The sequence below is a fragment of the Arvicanthis niloticus genome, chromosome 2 (assembly GCF_011762505.2).
Source record: "Arvicanthis niloticus isolate mArvNil1 chromosome 2, mArvNil1.pat.X, whole genome shotgun sequence".
Classification (NCBI taxonomy): domain Eukaryota; kingdom Metazoa; phylum Chordata; class Mammalia; order Rodentia; family Muridae; genus Arvicanthis; species Arvicanthis niloticus.
In genome coordinates this window covers 77,803,564-77,819,382 of record NC_047659.1, presented here as the reverse complement: position 1 = coordinate 77,819,382, position 15,819 = coordinate 77,803,564, and the positions used below count along the sequence as shown (strand labels likewise).

At 44.5% G+C, this 15,819-nt stretch overlaps 1 protein-coding gene and 1 pseudogene across 3 annotated transcripts in view; one reads left to right on the top strand and one right to left on the bottom strand.

The window, feature by feature from the left end:
• Positions 1 to 15,819, bottom strand: part of LOC143441382 (uncharacterized) — a 158,206-nt gene that overhangs the window by 8,952 nt on the left and 133,435 nt on the right. The gene's annotated exons all lie outside the window — the stretch shown is intronic.
• LOC117703394 (large ribosomal subunit protein uL30 pseudogene) lies at positions 1,863 to 2,682 on the top strand (annotated as a pseudogene).

The following is a 15,819-nucleotide window of genomic DNA, read 5'->3' as shown; positions in this document are numbered from 1 at the left end:
TTTTGAGTGAAAACAGGAAGACCATGACATGAGGCGCGATTAACAGGAAAGCACCGTCAGCTAGGGTAAACGGAGAAGAGAGCAATCTGATGTCTCAGATGCTGAGAAGCAGAATCTGCCATTAAGTACAGCTCCAGCAGCGAAGCTGTGGTCCAGAGAATCCCGTACACAAAGTGCCGACGGCACTGCAACCATCATGCTCTCTGCTTTTGCTGGAGCTGCTCCCCAAGAGATGCTTCAGAGACTTTATCTCTGAGCTATGATTAGAAAGCGGCTGGAGTCCTCATGTGAAGTGGGCCAGGGAATCTGGCGATTGTCCTGGGCCCGCTGAGAAGAGTGAGCACAGACGTCCACACGTGTCTGGGTAATGCCTCCCTTGCCACAGCATTCAGGCAGGTCGCTAAGGTGCCGCCCTGGTAAACGGGCACAGCCAAGTGCAGAAGGCGCAGCAGTTTCCAATTCTATTTTAAATCACCACCTGGCAGAAAAGACTTAAAATATGAACATGTTTAGAATCTTCTGCATGCCAGAAACTCTCTGAAGATTTCTTATCTAGAAAGGGCAGAACTGGAGGAGGCTGAGGAGAGATGGAACCTTTAGAAAGATTTTTGGGGGGCACTGGGGAGATGGCTCAGTCAAATGTTTGTGGTACAAGCATGGGAAACTGAATCCAGATCCCCAGTACCCACATAAAGAAAAGCTGGGGCCATGATATCCATCTGTAATCCCAGCACTGGGGTGGTTAAGACAGGAGGAGCCCTGGGGCTTGCTGGTTAGTCAGTCTAGGCAGAGCTGTAAGCTCTAGGTTAGACAAAGACCTTGTCTTTAAAAATAAGTCAGAGCGTGATTAAAGGGGACACCTGATGTTGGCTGTTGCCCTCCACATGCATATGTGCACATGCAAATACACATATATATGCAAATGAACATGTGCATATGCACACCTGTGAACACAGAGACACACAGGTAAATAAGAATTGCTTTTGATTTTTTAAATATTCATACAGTATGGCTTTCTTTAAGCAAGTTATATGTCCATGGAGGCATTTTAAAGAAAAACTTTCTTTAATGTAAAATAGACTAACATGTGAATAGCAAATATATGGACCCTGCTTACTGAAGGCAGTCTGTCTGGCCTTAGTAACAACATTCTAGCTGGTTTTCTGCTGATGTAATAAACACCATGGACCATGGCTGAAAGCAACCTGAGGAAGAAAGGGTTTGTTTCTATTAACAGTTCAGAGTAAACCTTGAAAGGATGAAAGCAGAGTAGATCCCAGCACTTGGGAGGCAGAGGCAGGTGGATTTCTGAGTTCGAGGCCAGCCTGGTCTACAGAGTGAGTTCCAGGACAGCCAGGGCTACACAGAGAAACCCTGTCTCGAAAAACCAAAAAGAAAAAAGAAAAAGAAAAAAAGAAAGCAGAGTAGAGACTCAAGAAAGGACTTGGAAGCAGAAACTGAAGCAAAGGTCATGAAGGACACTGTTGACTGGGTTGTTGCTCATGGCTTGCTCAGTTTGCTTTTTATTTTTATGTTTTATTTTTATTTATTTATTTATTTATTTTGTTTTTTCGAGACAGGTTTCACAGTGTAGTCCTGGCTGTCCTAGACTCACTCTGTAGACCAGGCTGGCCTCGAACTCAGAAATCCACCTGCCTCTGACTCCCAAGTGCTGGGATTAAAGGCGTGGGACACCAGTGCCTGGCGCAGTTTGCTTTCTTTTTTTTTTTAAACAAAACAAAACAAAAACACAACTCAGGATCACTTGCCTAGGATTGATACTGCCCACAGTAGGCTGAGCCCTTATCAATCGTTTATCAAAAATAAAAAATAAAAAGCGCTCGCTTTTTCCGGCTGGAACCATGGAGGCTGTGCCAGAGAAGAAAAAGAAGGTTGCTGTTGTGCCAAAAACCCTTAAGAAAAAGCGAAGGAATTTCGCAGAGTTAAAGGTGACTGGCCTGAACTTTAAAAATATTTGCCCTGAATACACTGTGAAAGGCAAGGAGGAAGCTCATCTATGAGAAGGCAAAGCAGTATCACAAGGCGTGCAGGCAGATGCACCAGTCTGAGATGGCTAGGATGGCAAGGAAAGCTGGGAACTTCTATGTGTCCACAGAACCAAAACTGGCGAGGTATCAATGGAGTAAGCCCAAAGGTCCAAAAGGTATTGAAGCTTCTTCGTCTTCGACAGATTTTCAATGGCACCTTTGTTAAGCTCAACATGAACATGCTGAGGATTGTGGAACCGGACATTGCACCGGGGTACCCCAACCGGAAGTCGGTAAATGAGCGCATCTACAAGCGGGGCTACAGCAAAATCAAGAAGAAGCCGATTGCCTTGACATAATTCCTTGATTGCTCGATCTCTTGGTAAATTTGCCATCATCTGCATGGAGGATCTAACTCAAGGAAGCAAATAACTTCCAGTGGCCCTTCAAATTATCTTCCCCACGAGGTGGAATGAAGACATTCCAACTCACCTTGTAGAAGATGGAGACGCTGGCAACAGGGAAGACCACATAAACAGGCTTATTAGACGGATGAACTAAGGTGCCACCCATGGTATTTTTGTAATTTGGTCAGTTAATAAACAGTCACAGCTTGGCAAATTAAAATTCAAATCAAAACAAAAACCAAAGACTGGGCTCTAGGCTAATTAATCTAATACAGACATTTTCTCAGTTGAAGTTTCTTCTTCCCAGATGACGACTTTAGCTTAATGACAAAAACAAAAAAAACAAAAAAAAAAAAAAAACCAAAAAACCCTTTTTTCTTTATCCCTTTCTAAACTTTATTGAGTTTTTGAAAATGAACATATTAACATATTATACTGGTGGAGTCATAAAACTATGTTTGAGGGAAAAAAAAGAATTGGGTGAAGAGAGATTTGAAGAAACTAGTTTACATACGTGAGTTGAGTCTGAGTCGGTGAAAAAGCAAATCAAAGACATATAATACTTTTCAAATAACTGAATAGCGTTTTTCTTTTAAAATCCAGGAGGCCAGAGGGCACTAGGGAAGGCTTTGATAAGCTCCACTGGGAAGGGTAGCTGGGTAGGGTGGGGTGAGGGTTTGGAGAATGGCCCTGAGAGTATAATTCTAAAGCTAAGGCAGTCTGAGGAGATGGCACCACATGAGCAGAGTGAATCGTTCAGCTGGGCAACGAGGCTCAAATGCCTTTCAAATCCATCGGAGAGGGAGAGGCTGAGTGAAGAGAGGAAAGAAAGGGGTTGTTCAGGTACAGTATGACTTTCCATGATGTCAGGCCTGTTATTTCTGGAATTCACTTAGGACTAGAAGTATTAAGGAATAATTTAATGTAATTAGCAAACATCCCTTGCTGGATTCCCTTTAAAAGGCACATGGCAAAACCAAGAAAGACCAGAGCCTGTTCTACATCTATACAAATATGGTTAATTTCACGCATCTGGGTTTGGAGGTGATTACTATGTCTGTCTGTGCAGGGCTAGTTGGCTCTGGAATCTTGTTAATGGTGGAAGTAGTAATTTTTTTAGAAAAGCACTTAGGAAACATTTTAATGCATTCAAATGATTAAATATTTTTAAAATACTCAGTACATGAATTATTTGAATATCCAGCATTCAGCCCTGTCCAGTAATATTGTATGTCCATTTATTCAACAGAAAGTCACTAAGTGCCCAGAGTGAGGGAGCTAGGTCCCAGACATAAAAAGCCGCATGACTCCGCTCTCTTGGAGCCAGCTGTCTTAATGACTGGGAACCCTGTAGGCAGACAGTGTGGTACTCTTATTGACCAGGCCTGGATCATGTATCTAACCCCAAGCTAATCACCAGAGTTAAGAGACCAGAGTGCTCTGAACCTGCCTCTCTGCAATCTCTACCTGAACCAAGGACTGCAAATAAGAGAGCCTGGAGTAGGAAAGAAAAGGTGATCAACTAGCATCAGATGTGTCACCTTCAAGGTGGCTGCTACACACCCAGGAAGAGAACCAATGAGAGAACAGCCGAGCTGTGGAGAACATTGCTCCTCCCATCTCTGGTTTCCTGGCTCATTATAAGGTCTCTTCTGCACACGGCTGCTTGCCTATTTCCTTTTCCATTTTTCTACAACATTGTGATGCAGCCAAGGTGGGAGGAAGCTCACCACACGCCAGAAACCATATTGTTCAGACACTTCCGCTACCAGAATCATGAGAAATAGGAGCTTCTTTTCTTTACAAATTCTCAGCTTCAGATATTTTGTTATGCCAAGGGAATTATCTAAGACACCGTCTGAGGCACGTCCCTCAGACTGAGCCTGGTGTAAACAGGAAATGGCAGGCTAAATGTCATCAGCCATGATGGATGAGGTGACTGAATAACTACCACTACTTCCTTGGCTTCTCAAGGGACAAGTGAAGTGTGCTCCATACCTCAGGAGACCCCCTTGGGGCTGATCCCCTAGTGCCCCTCAGTGGTGACTGTCTCACTAATAGACTCTGTCCTGGTATCCCCCATTTCCCTACCTTACCTGTCTACTTCTCTCCAGATGTGTCCAAAATCACCTCCCAAATAGATAACATACCTCAACCCCCTGCATCAAGCTTGCTTCTGGGACATCCCACTTTGGGGACCCTCCTTGCTGTAGGAAACATGTTCTGCATCTCTATAAATCTTTGTCTTTTGAGGGTGGAGATTGGGTCTGCTGATGGGAAGAGCCAACCTAAGGCAAGTCCATAAAGATGGGCGCTGCAGGGAGATGGGACTATAAGGATCAGGAAGTGAGAGGAAAACCAGAAGACTGTGATGTCCAAGGAGCAAAGAGGAGACTCAGAGGAGGAGGGGGTGCTCCTAGAAATGTTATCACAGTAAGTCACACGCCCTTGGAATAATAAGATTCCAACTACGTACTCCTCTGGGGTCTGTGTCATTTTAACAGACACCTTCCCTGGGTAGTTCATCTTCAGCAAGACTTGGTAAGAAAAGAAGTCAAATTTATAACTTCAAAGGAAAGAGATCCCAAAGACCCAAATGGCCAATGGGGCATGGAGAAATGGAGGGGGCGGGTTAATAGAGAAAATCAGGGTCATAGGAGGATTGTCTGGAGTTATGTGCATTCACAACAGGTGGCTTTGTAGAGGACAATTCATTAATGGTGATGATTAATGGCCTTTTACATTCATGCCCCTTGCCTCATGATCTCCTATTCTCCACCTCCCTAACTCTGGGCAGGCCTTGTATTAGTCAGGGTTTTCTAGAGAAATGGAACTGGTAGAGTCTCTCTCTCTCTCTCTCTCTCTCTCTCTCTCTCTCTCTCTCTCTGTGTGTGTGTGTGTATGTGTGTGTGTGTATTGAATAATTGAATATAATGAATGAATTAATAGTGTGTGTGTGTGTTCCAGCAATGGCTATCTAGTGATGAAAGGTCCAAGTATTCAACTGACTGGATATGCAGCTGGATATTTCAGCTGGTCTTCAGTGTATGCTAGAATCCTGAAGAAGTAGCCACTAATGCTAGTGGACGAACGGACTTACCAACAAGAATGAGAGCAAGCAAGCAAGAAGAGGAAGATTTCTTCTCCCAAATCCTTATGTGTCAGCAGAAGGTGTGGCCCAGATTAAGGACAGATCTTCTCATCTCAAAAGATCCTGATCAATATTTGGTCTTTAAATACTTTAATTAGGAAAAAATTACTCACAGGTGTGCCCAGTCAGTTGGATTTTAGTTAATTCCAGGTACAGTCAAATTGACAACCAAGAATAGCCATCACAGGCCTTATAACATACTTTGAGCTGAGGGATAATGGAAGGAATACTGTAAAAATCCCAAAGCTGGGTCCTGAGAGGCCCTATGAACCACCTTGCCTCATAGATTCTCCCTTTACCATGAGAACAAGTTCAGACTAGCCTGCTGAAGAATGAGACCATGTACATCAGGGTCACATCACCCCAGTGTCCGAACCAAGTCTATAGGTAAGAGCCATCCAGGATCAATAAAGTCACAAATTGTCCACAGATGCAGGAGTGAGGCAGAGGGCATGAAAAGAAAAATGAAGGAATCAGATGCAAAAACCAAACACTGCTTTTAATCACGTTTGGGGTGAGCAGTTAGGTAAGAAAAGCTGAATGAGATGCAGGCTTCACAATCCACTGATATCAGTGAGACTCGAGAATTGGAAGCCAGTGTCCTCACACACCTACAAGGTAGGCAAGTTTCTTACAACCAAGATGATGACACTGAGAGAGCTGCCTTGGCAGAGGAAAGAGAGGGGAAGCCAGCAGCAGAATAGATGTCTGCTTATTGCCCACCTGGTGCTAGATATTGAGTTTATTGGAACTCTGTTTCAGATTCAAAATCACCCAGTGATGAAGCAGTGTTATTTTCTACCCAGAATAGCTTTGACAGCCACACAATGATACATTGAAACAATGGATGGATGGCCAGCATCATCGACCACCTCAACAGAGTTCCCTTCTTTGCTAGTTATACTGTGGGTAACCATGCGTCAGAAGGTCCTTTAACAAAGCAGATGTATGTAGTGATCTTTCAGCTTTGCTGTTTCTTGTCATTGATGTTGTGCTCTGGACAGGGTATCACTATATATATACTAAGGTCAGCCTAGAATTCTTCTTATAGTCCAGGCTGGCCTCAGACTCATGGTCCTCCAGCCTCTCCCTTCCAAGTGCTAGGATGGCTTATTTACACTAGGACAGAAACCTGAAGTTGCTAGGTCAGGCTGAAGCAAGCGCAGCCTGGAGTCCCCCTCTGCTCTGTCTGCTCAGAGTCTGGGTGGAGGCTCCTCTAGTAGACTTCTCTTTCAAGAGATCTTCTATTCAGCTCTTTGGCTCTTTGCCTCTCTTTGGCCTCCCACGCCCTGCTGCCATTCCATCTCCAACTTTATCAACAACTATGCCTTTGTCTATCCAACCTCCAGTAGAGAAATGGTTCCTATTTCCCCTTGGAAAATCTGAACTCATAAGACCTATATATTTTTAGAACTTTTTACCAACTTGTTATTAAATTTGACTAGTAAAAACTAAGTACACATGAAATGAAATAAATGGTAGTCTTCAACACTCAAAACTCAACATTCCACTTTTTCTACCACTTAAAAAATAATTACTTTATCTTACATGTGTTGGTATTTTGCCTGCATGTGTGTTCGTGCATCACATGCATGCTTGGTGCCCACTGAGTTTAGTAGAGGGTGTTAGATCCCCTGAAACCTGTGTTACAAACAGCTGTAAGCTGCTGTAAGCTGCAGAGAGAATCTCTGGAAGCATCACCTGTCAGTAAAAAACTGATTGGCCAATGAGCTGAGGCAGGAAATAGAAGGTGGGAGTTCCTGTAGGGAGAGAGGTTTCTGGGATAGAGTAGGCACAGGAAGAGGTTCATCCCAAATGCTGATGGCGATGGTCCCATGAAACTGAGAAGAGGTAACCAGCCATGTGGCACTCATCGAAGACAATAAATGGGATAATTGAGTTACGGGCTAGTGGGAACAAGCCAAAGCGTATGGCCTAGCCATTTATTCAGAAATAATTCAGTCTCAGAGTCATTATTTCAAGAACTCAGGGTATGAGTGAAAGAGCCTGAAGTTATAGGAAGGTGCTGGGAACTGAACTGTAATTAAGGCTGTATCCTCTGCTTCTGCAGGAGCAGTCAATGCTCCTAACCACTGAGCCATCTCTCCAGCCCCTGTCTTTACTACATTTTAAATCTATACTCTGCATTGATTTAGATTTATTGCACTTGCACAGTGAGACTGTCATAGGCTGTAAAGCTTTCCAGACCTTCAATTCACAAGTCAGTACTTGAGCTTGGCCGTGATGGTGGTAACTGACACCAGCATCGAGATAAGCAAACGCTATAGACGAGTGCTTTTGTTTTATCTGTTAACTTATCGTTTTAACTGAGAAGGAAGCAGCAGGCATCTTCTATAGTAGATATTCAGGTAGTGAATGTTGCAGACTCTGTGGCTCTGTCACAACTGCTCAGCCATGCCTAAGTGAGAAGGCATGTAAACATCCAATGAACTTCACCTACAAAACCAGGCACAGGTCAGAGTTGAGTAATGTGTCATGGTTTGTTGATCTCTCAGCTGAAGACCCAAGAACATGCTTAAAATGCGGACTAGATTCAAATGCACATCTCATCTGTAGCACGAATGGTATCAAATAGAAGATGATGTCCTCCAGCCGTCCAACTATGTGTGTGTGTGGGTGTGTGTATCTGTGTATGTGCAGGGGTCCCTGTGGAGGCCAGAAGACAACCTGATAACATCAGCTGTCCCTCCTCAGGCACTTTCTGCCTTTTGTTTTTGTTAGCAGATTTCTCAGTAGCCTGGAACTTGAAAATTAAGATAGGCTAGGGCTGGAGAGACAGTTCAGTTGTTTAAAACACTAGCTGTTTTTGCAGAGCACCCAGGTTCAATTCCTAGCACCCGTTTTGCAAGTCACAACTTTCTGTAACTCTAATCGCAGAAGATCCAGTGCCCTCTTTTAGCTTCTGCGGGCACCAGAATGCACACGATGCACAGACATACATGCAGGTAAAACACTGATACACAGAAAATAATCATTTTAAAAGATGGGCTGTCTGGCCAGTAAGTCTCTACTCCCCCAGGGTGTGCCACCACACTTGGCTCTTTTCCTATAGATTCTGAGAAGAGAGCTCAGGTCTTCATGCTTGCAAAGCAAGCACTTTACCAACTGGGCTATCTTTCTGGCCCTTAAAAACTTACTTTTTAAAGCCCAGAACACAGTTTTCATTCATTAACACAAACACAAATGCCAACCAGCATTCCATGGCAGAAGTGCACTGAGTGTCAGCTGCAGCTGAAGGCTGGCTAAGAAGAATCGAGCCCAAATTCCTAACAATGTTCTCTGAGAACCAATTAGCTGTATGGAATTTACAATAAACAGGATTTTAGGTTTCATTACTGTTTTCGAATTGTGTGCCAAGTGTCCTTTGTTATTAGTGAAATCCATATTGACTGCATGCATGTACATGGATGCTGGCTGTTCAAACATTTCCCTGAATGCCACCCCTCAGGAGCACTTGGTCTTGATGCAGAATAGTGGATGCAAATAGACTTGAGGAAAGGGTACTGTTGCCAAATTTCAAAGCCAAGTGTATCTGAAGCTCCTGCTAGGCCTGTTTGGGGTGGAGGTGGGGTGAGGGAAGCCCAAGACATCTCCATTGTGTAGATGAGAAAACCGAGGCTGCACATGGGGTTACATCACTAGTTATTGATGGCACCAAACTCCGTGCTAAAGTCTGTTCAGCTGGAGAGACCATGCCTCGAGGCTGCCTTATTAAAAACAGCATATCTGATGCAGAAGAACATGGTGGGGCTGGTCATGAAACATCATTCGAAAATGGGAGAAACTGCAGAGTCCCTGACCAGGGTAAGGGTAAATGGGCCTGCAGAAAAGGGAGTCTGGGGGGGGGGGCACATGCATAAGTACTGGTTACAGATATAGCTGAGAGAAGACAATTGGACATGCAGGGAGATAGAGAGGACTTCCTCTGTCAGGTCTGTGATGGCAAACACACAGGTGGCCGTTTGTCCTGATGAGCAAATTGAGTATGATCATCTATAAATCAATTAGGTGGTTTTGATGGAGATGGAGCACATGTTCCAAGCCGTCTCCAGAGCTTGACCTGAGGTACAGTGCTGCAGCTGAGAATGATGCAAGCCAGCTGTGAGGTCTCTGATTGTATTCACACTATAATCACAGAGCTGGAAAAAAAATGAAGAAATGGGAGGCTGCTGGCCCCTGTAGAGGATGTTCAAATGCAGTGCCAAGGTCTGCAAGGACTGAAGTGATGTTTTCAGAATTTAGCTCTGCTCTGATGCCTCTCTACCTGTCCATCCCTTTGACTCTGGTGGCTTCCTGCTGAAGCAAGCAGAAACCTCAATAGAGGTCACTCAGGTCTTTGTAGCTTCATAATACCCCGAAGAAAGTACAGCCCCAGCCTGCCCATTTCTAAGTATAAGTTCTCATTTGCCTGTCTTTAGTCATGTGTCCACCTTTGGTCCAATCAGGGAGGTCAGGCAGATGGGCCTAGCACCTGATAGGCCTGGCTGGTAGTGAATTGACAGCCTTGTTAGGCTCACATGAAGACAAGAGATATTGATCATGCAATAACGGGATGTGGTTTTACCAAATGGAGGAAGTGGATGCTGAAAAAAACAAAATCTATAGTTCCTTAATAGAATTTTCCATGCAATTCTTCAGTCTGGAGCAAATGCGGCATCATGGCCTAGACAAGGTCCTTGTCATCTACCCTGCAGAGAACAGTCATAGGATGAGTACAGTATAGATGCACCTGGACTTCGTGCACATGTTACTGTTCTGGTTCTCACAACTCTATCTCTCCTATCTCACAGAGAAAGGAACAGAGATCACAACAGTCAAGCAGTCAAGCAGATGCACAGCTGACATCTTCCAGAGGTTGTAAAAAGAGGCCCAGAGCCAGGCATGATGGCACATGCCTTTAATCCCAGGACTTTGGAGACAGAGGTAGGTGGATCTCTGAATTAGAGGCCAGTCTGGTCTATAAAGTGAGTCCCAGGACAGCCAGGACTACACAGAGAAACCTGACTCAAAAAAAAGTGTGTAAGTGTGTGTGTGTGTGTGTGTGTGTGTGTGTTGGGCATAGGTCTCTATCCTTCACCAGGAAGGATAGATTAATGGTCCCTTCTCCTGTGGGCTCTAGTGTTAAAACATTTCAAATATTTAGTTGATCTTTCAATCATATATTCTTGGGCTCTTTTCAAAACTCAAAATGGAACAAGATGTCTCCTCTTTCATCACTGATATTTGTGTGTGAGATGTACAATTTTGATGCCTCTAAAAAGCACCAGACTTGGATAGAAGGTGGTATTATTTATGCTGCCCCAACAGTCACAGGGTCTCCAATAATATTCAGCAGCAATCAGACCGAGTGTTGAATGTCCTCTGCTCACACATCTGTGCAATAAAAGGCAAAGATGTTACAGAATCAGCACACCAGGCAGAAAGCAAGAGAATGAAGTTGGTTACACTGTGTCCCTTGCTCCTGCCTCTGCCACATGGCAGCTGATCTCTAACAAACAACTTGACCTCCATCAGCTTCTGTGCTGTGTCCAATCACACTTGTCTTAAAATGCACCAAACAGCTAATCATTTCCCTGACACTATTTGTTCTGCCCACAACCTGTGTCCTTTCTGGCCACAAGGGACATATTCCTGACTCAAAGGCAGACAGCCCACTCACTAATAAGAAGCAATACTGTCCCGCAGAGAATTCCAGCTGAGAAGAGTGGAGACTGTTGACAGGTTGTGGTGGAGACTTGAGCTGGAAAGCCGTGGGCAGATGGGACTGGAGTGGCTATCCAGCCACAACTGAAAAAACAAACAAGCAGAGGAATCCAGCAAGACAAAAGAGGCACAATGAACAGACAAGAGGCAACATGAGAACAGGAGCCAACCTCCTGAGTGACAGTGGAAGGCAAGAGTGACCTTCATCCTTACAGTAAGACAGTGCCAATATCTCTATCAGAGCTAGCCTGAAGGATTCCCCATTCCTGGCTTTAGAGCAACACAATACAGACCACAGAGAGGAGAAAGAAGACTATTAGGAGAGCTTTCGTTTCTGGCACATAGTAGGTACTCAATAAACACAAATGTGGTTCTTTCCAAGGACTTGATTGCAAGAGGGAAACCACAAGCAAACCATCTCCACTTGAGTTCGCTCTGCTCCGCTCTCCAATCCTCCAAACCATGATCAAACTCGCCCTAAGATATACTGCACAATTAGTGTGCACCTCTTACCCTTGCCTAATTAGCTCTTTTATCAATTAAAGATATTTTTTCCCATTAAGCCCGGGGTTTGAGAGGGAGAATGGAGCCCCCTCCTTGATTTCTAAACCCTCTGAAAAGCCCAGTAAGATAATGTCAGTGAGTTGGTTCATTTCAGGTGCACATCGGGCTACTCAAGCTAGGTGAATTTAATGACTCAGGACAGGTCGAGCAATGAAAGTCCCTGTAAATCATTTCTAATTGCAAGCATAAAAATTAAAAATCAGTCTGAAGAGCAAGATAACACAATGCTAATGACAGAGAGCAGTAATCTGAAGATAGAGGTTCCCTGCTAGAAGCAGGCCCATTTGGATGACAGAGCACTGGCCTCTGGGGACTGTTCCTGGAACAAAAGGCTGGGAGCCTACTTCAGTCTTTAATGACTTGCTGTGATAAAAGAAATTAACTGAATTTTCACATTGTAATTATAAAACTTAAAAGCTTTTTTCCCCCTTCATACGCTTTATTCATCTCATCAAGATAAACCAACATTCTATTGGTTTATAAATAAACCCGGTCTATTCTTGAAAAGGTGACTTAACAGACCCACCATGTTCAACCATGTCGTATTCAAAGTCCAGCTCATAAATTATGTCTAGATGGAGGAATGAACATCTCTACAGTGGAGGCACATACAGAGGCTTGAAGAAATGTGAAAAGTCCAAGGCTTGTTTCTAATGTTCATATGATATTGTAGTCCCTTGTAGTTAGCGTCTACATCCCTGTAAGCAGAGTACCCAATTGAAACAACTAAAGAGTAGAGAGAAGGATCTGGACTTGTGGTTTTCAAGAGCTATTCGTTTATCTAAGAGGAGATTACTGGGGGCAGAGCACCTCTGTCTGTGGTATTTGAGGCACAAGCCCACCATGCCCACTGCTTTTCACTAGGCAGAGGGAACCAAGGCTGAACTACAAAAGAGCTTCCCATCCAGGCCCCACCTCCTCAAGGTCCACAGCCTTCAAAACAGTGCCACAAGCTGGGGACAAAGCGTGTGTGTGTGTGTGTGTGTGCCGTGAGCCTGTGAGAGTGGCATTGCAGAGTTCCACTTCAGTCAGAATTAAGATAACATTAAAATTCTTCCTTCATGATGACTAAAAACTACAAATTGCACCCCTCTTCCCTTGCCTCTTGAGCTAGGTGATTTCAAAATCACCTTTCCGTCTCCAGGAGTTGCTTCCTATACCTTAACTGAGCACTCAACACTCTGTCCTCCTTTCCCAGAATACCCCTGTCCGGAAGTGACATCATTCTCCTTCTGTTTTCCTCTGGACAGTTTGTTGAGTCCAATGCAGGCTTTGCCACTCTGTGGTGTAACACAAGAGAATTGAGTTCTTTCTTACAGATCAGTGAGTACTCTGACTTAAAACACTGACACCTTGTGAGAACCATGATCAACTAACTCTAAACACCTGGCCCCTAGGAGAAGTAGGATCATGGAAACCTATCGTATTGATAGATTACCCTGGGAGAAAGCAGTGGAGAGACCAGCAACATGTTAACACTGGTGAACATAGAGATTGGGCAGGCTGTTTTTGTAGACCGATAATCTTATTTAAATACATACTCCCAACACACACACACACACACACACACATACTTCTTGCTCTTGACACTAAGAGAACACCTTAGGATAGTTTGTATTGAACTTTTAAACATTCCCAAGAATTCTTGATAAAATTACAATGTTTCCTAGGGATGGAGAGATGGCTTCTTGGTTAAGCCTGTATCTTGCTCTCTCTGCAGAGGACCTGAGTTGGGTTCCCAGCACCCATGTCAGGTGGAACACAACCACTTGTAACTCCAGTTTCCAGGGGTCTGACATTCTCTTTTGGCATCTGTGGGCTTTGCACTCACATGCACAAACCCACACCCACCAACCCACCAACCACCCCACACACATACACACAATTAAGAATAAAAATGAAATCTTTAGAAGTCATAGACTTTTTCTGAGCATCTGGGATGACACTGCTCCTTACAGTTTTCTTCCTACATCTGTCGAATGCAGCCATGTTGTGAGGCAGACGAGGAGAGGAGAAAACCAACTTTAATCAACTTTAGGGATAAAAATGTCAGAGATGTATCAGATTCATAAGTCACAGAGGAACTTACTAAGTGCAAGGCAGGGAGAAGTGTGAACTAGTCTGCTTCACAGAGGTCCTGTATCTGCCCAGCTCATCCTTTCTGTGGAGGGGTTGGGGGTGGGGGAGGCTTGATCACAGGATCACAGGCCAACTGCCTGCTGTGCTCTTCCTCCGTTGAGGCCCTCTCCACTCCATGCTTGGTGGCCACTGTTTCCTGGCTCAGGTCTGCAGGTCAGGGGAGAGAGACAGAGACAGAGACAGAGACAGAGACAGAGAGAGAGAGAGAGAGAGAGAGAGAGAGAGAGAGAGAGAGAGAATAAAGGGGAAGAGACTGGAAGAATGGAGACAATACAGAGGTTCTGATCAAGTCTCAAGTCTCATTTATTGTGTCTCTCTCCTCTCTTATTGTCTCCCATAGTCTCCTTATTGAAGGGAAATCTGGGGTATTTATAGGCTTTTGCCACATGCCTTGTAGGCGCGTGGATATCACGTGCCTTGCAGGTGTTGATATGACGTAAGCCTTACAGGCGTCTATAGCGTCAAGAGAGAGAGTGGGGCTCTTGGGGCAGGTGACACAAAGAATGGAGACAAGACAGGGTGTGATCAAGTCTCAAGTCTCTAGTCTCATGTCTCAAGTCTCATACCAAGTCTCTTTTATTGAAGGGAATTCTGAGGTATTTATATGCTTTTGCCACGTGCCTTGCAGGTGTTGATATGACATAAGCCTTACAGGCGTCTATAGCATGGATAGCACGTGCACTGTGTGCCTTGCAGGCTTGGATACCACGTGCACCTTACAGGCATATATGGCCTGGATAGCATGTGGACAGCACGTGAACCGCATGTCTTGCAGGCGTGGCTACCACATGTGCCTTGTAGCTGGGGCAGTAAACAGCAAAACAAAACATGTGGGATATCAGAGTGTGCTTCAGCTGTTGTAGGCTATTGAAAACCAAATCTCTTATCAGGGTATATGGTTCCAGATGGCTGCAAAGATAATCTAGCCGCTTTCTGTTAAAAGTTGGCTCCCAACATCTAACCAGTTTCCCTGGCTGCTGCTTCTGACTTGGCCACCAACTCTGAGAGCCATTGCTCTGTACTAGGTGGTGCACAGACAGAAAGCCAACATGTTTTCAGCTCATAAGTCAGCAAGAGAGATTCTCTCTGCCCCATAACCATATTCACAGTGGACAGAATTCACTGGTCTAAGTGCTGTAAGCCGATGCAGTCCTTTGCACATGTGCAGTCATTCCCAGAGAAGAGGACCTGGCACAGCCGACTGCCAGGAGGTTCATCAGCCTATCATTATTCATTGGCTGGTAGAGGCCATGATATCTTTGTCGCAGCTCCGGGACTCAGGAGATGCACTCTCAGCTGGGACCAAGTTGCTTGATAACTCCCATCTCGGCAGACAAGAGCTCTTGTAAAGGAATTCTGTTCCCAAAGGCCAAAATTAAATAAACTGTGCAGTAGACAGTTGACCAGGTTGGTCCATGGCAGCGGTTCTCACCTTGGTAATTTGGGGCTCACGGAAGTGACTATTGTCAATTTCTGGAGACAGATTTTATAATTTGGGTGTGAGAAGAAAGTTTATTGCTGGGGAAGTGGCTCAGCTTACCACACAAGTGCAAGGACCTGAGTTCAGATCTCTAGAAACCTTCGAAGTTGAACTCAGTAGCTCACACCTGCAAACCTTGAACTCCTATATCTAGTCTCTGGCCTAAAAGATTCCTTAAAAATAGTAATCCTCTCCAGGGCAGGAGCAACCCTGCTCTATATAGTCACACGCTATCCCTCTGCTGACTTGGGGTCCAACTTAACTGCCTTGTGAACTCAGGCATACCGCAACCCATCTAAACCTCAGTTTTCACATACCTAAAACTGGGATAATCCAAGGGATTAGGGAGAATTTAGTGAATCGATA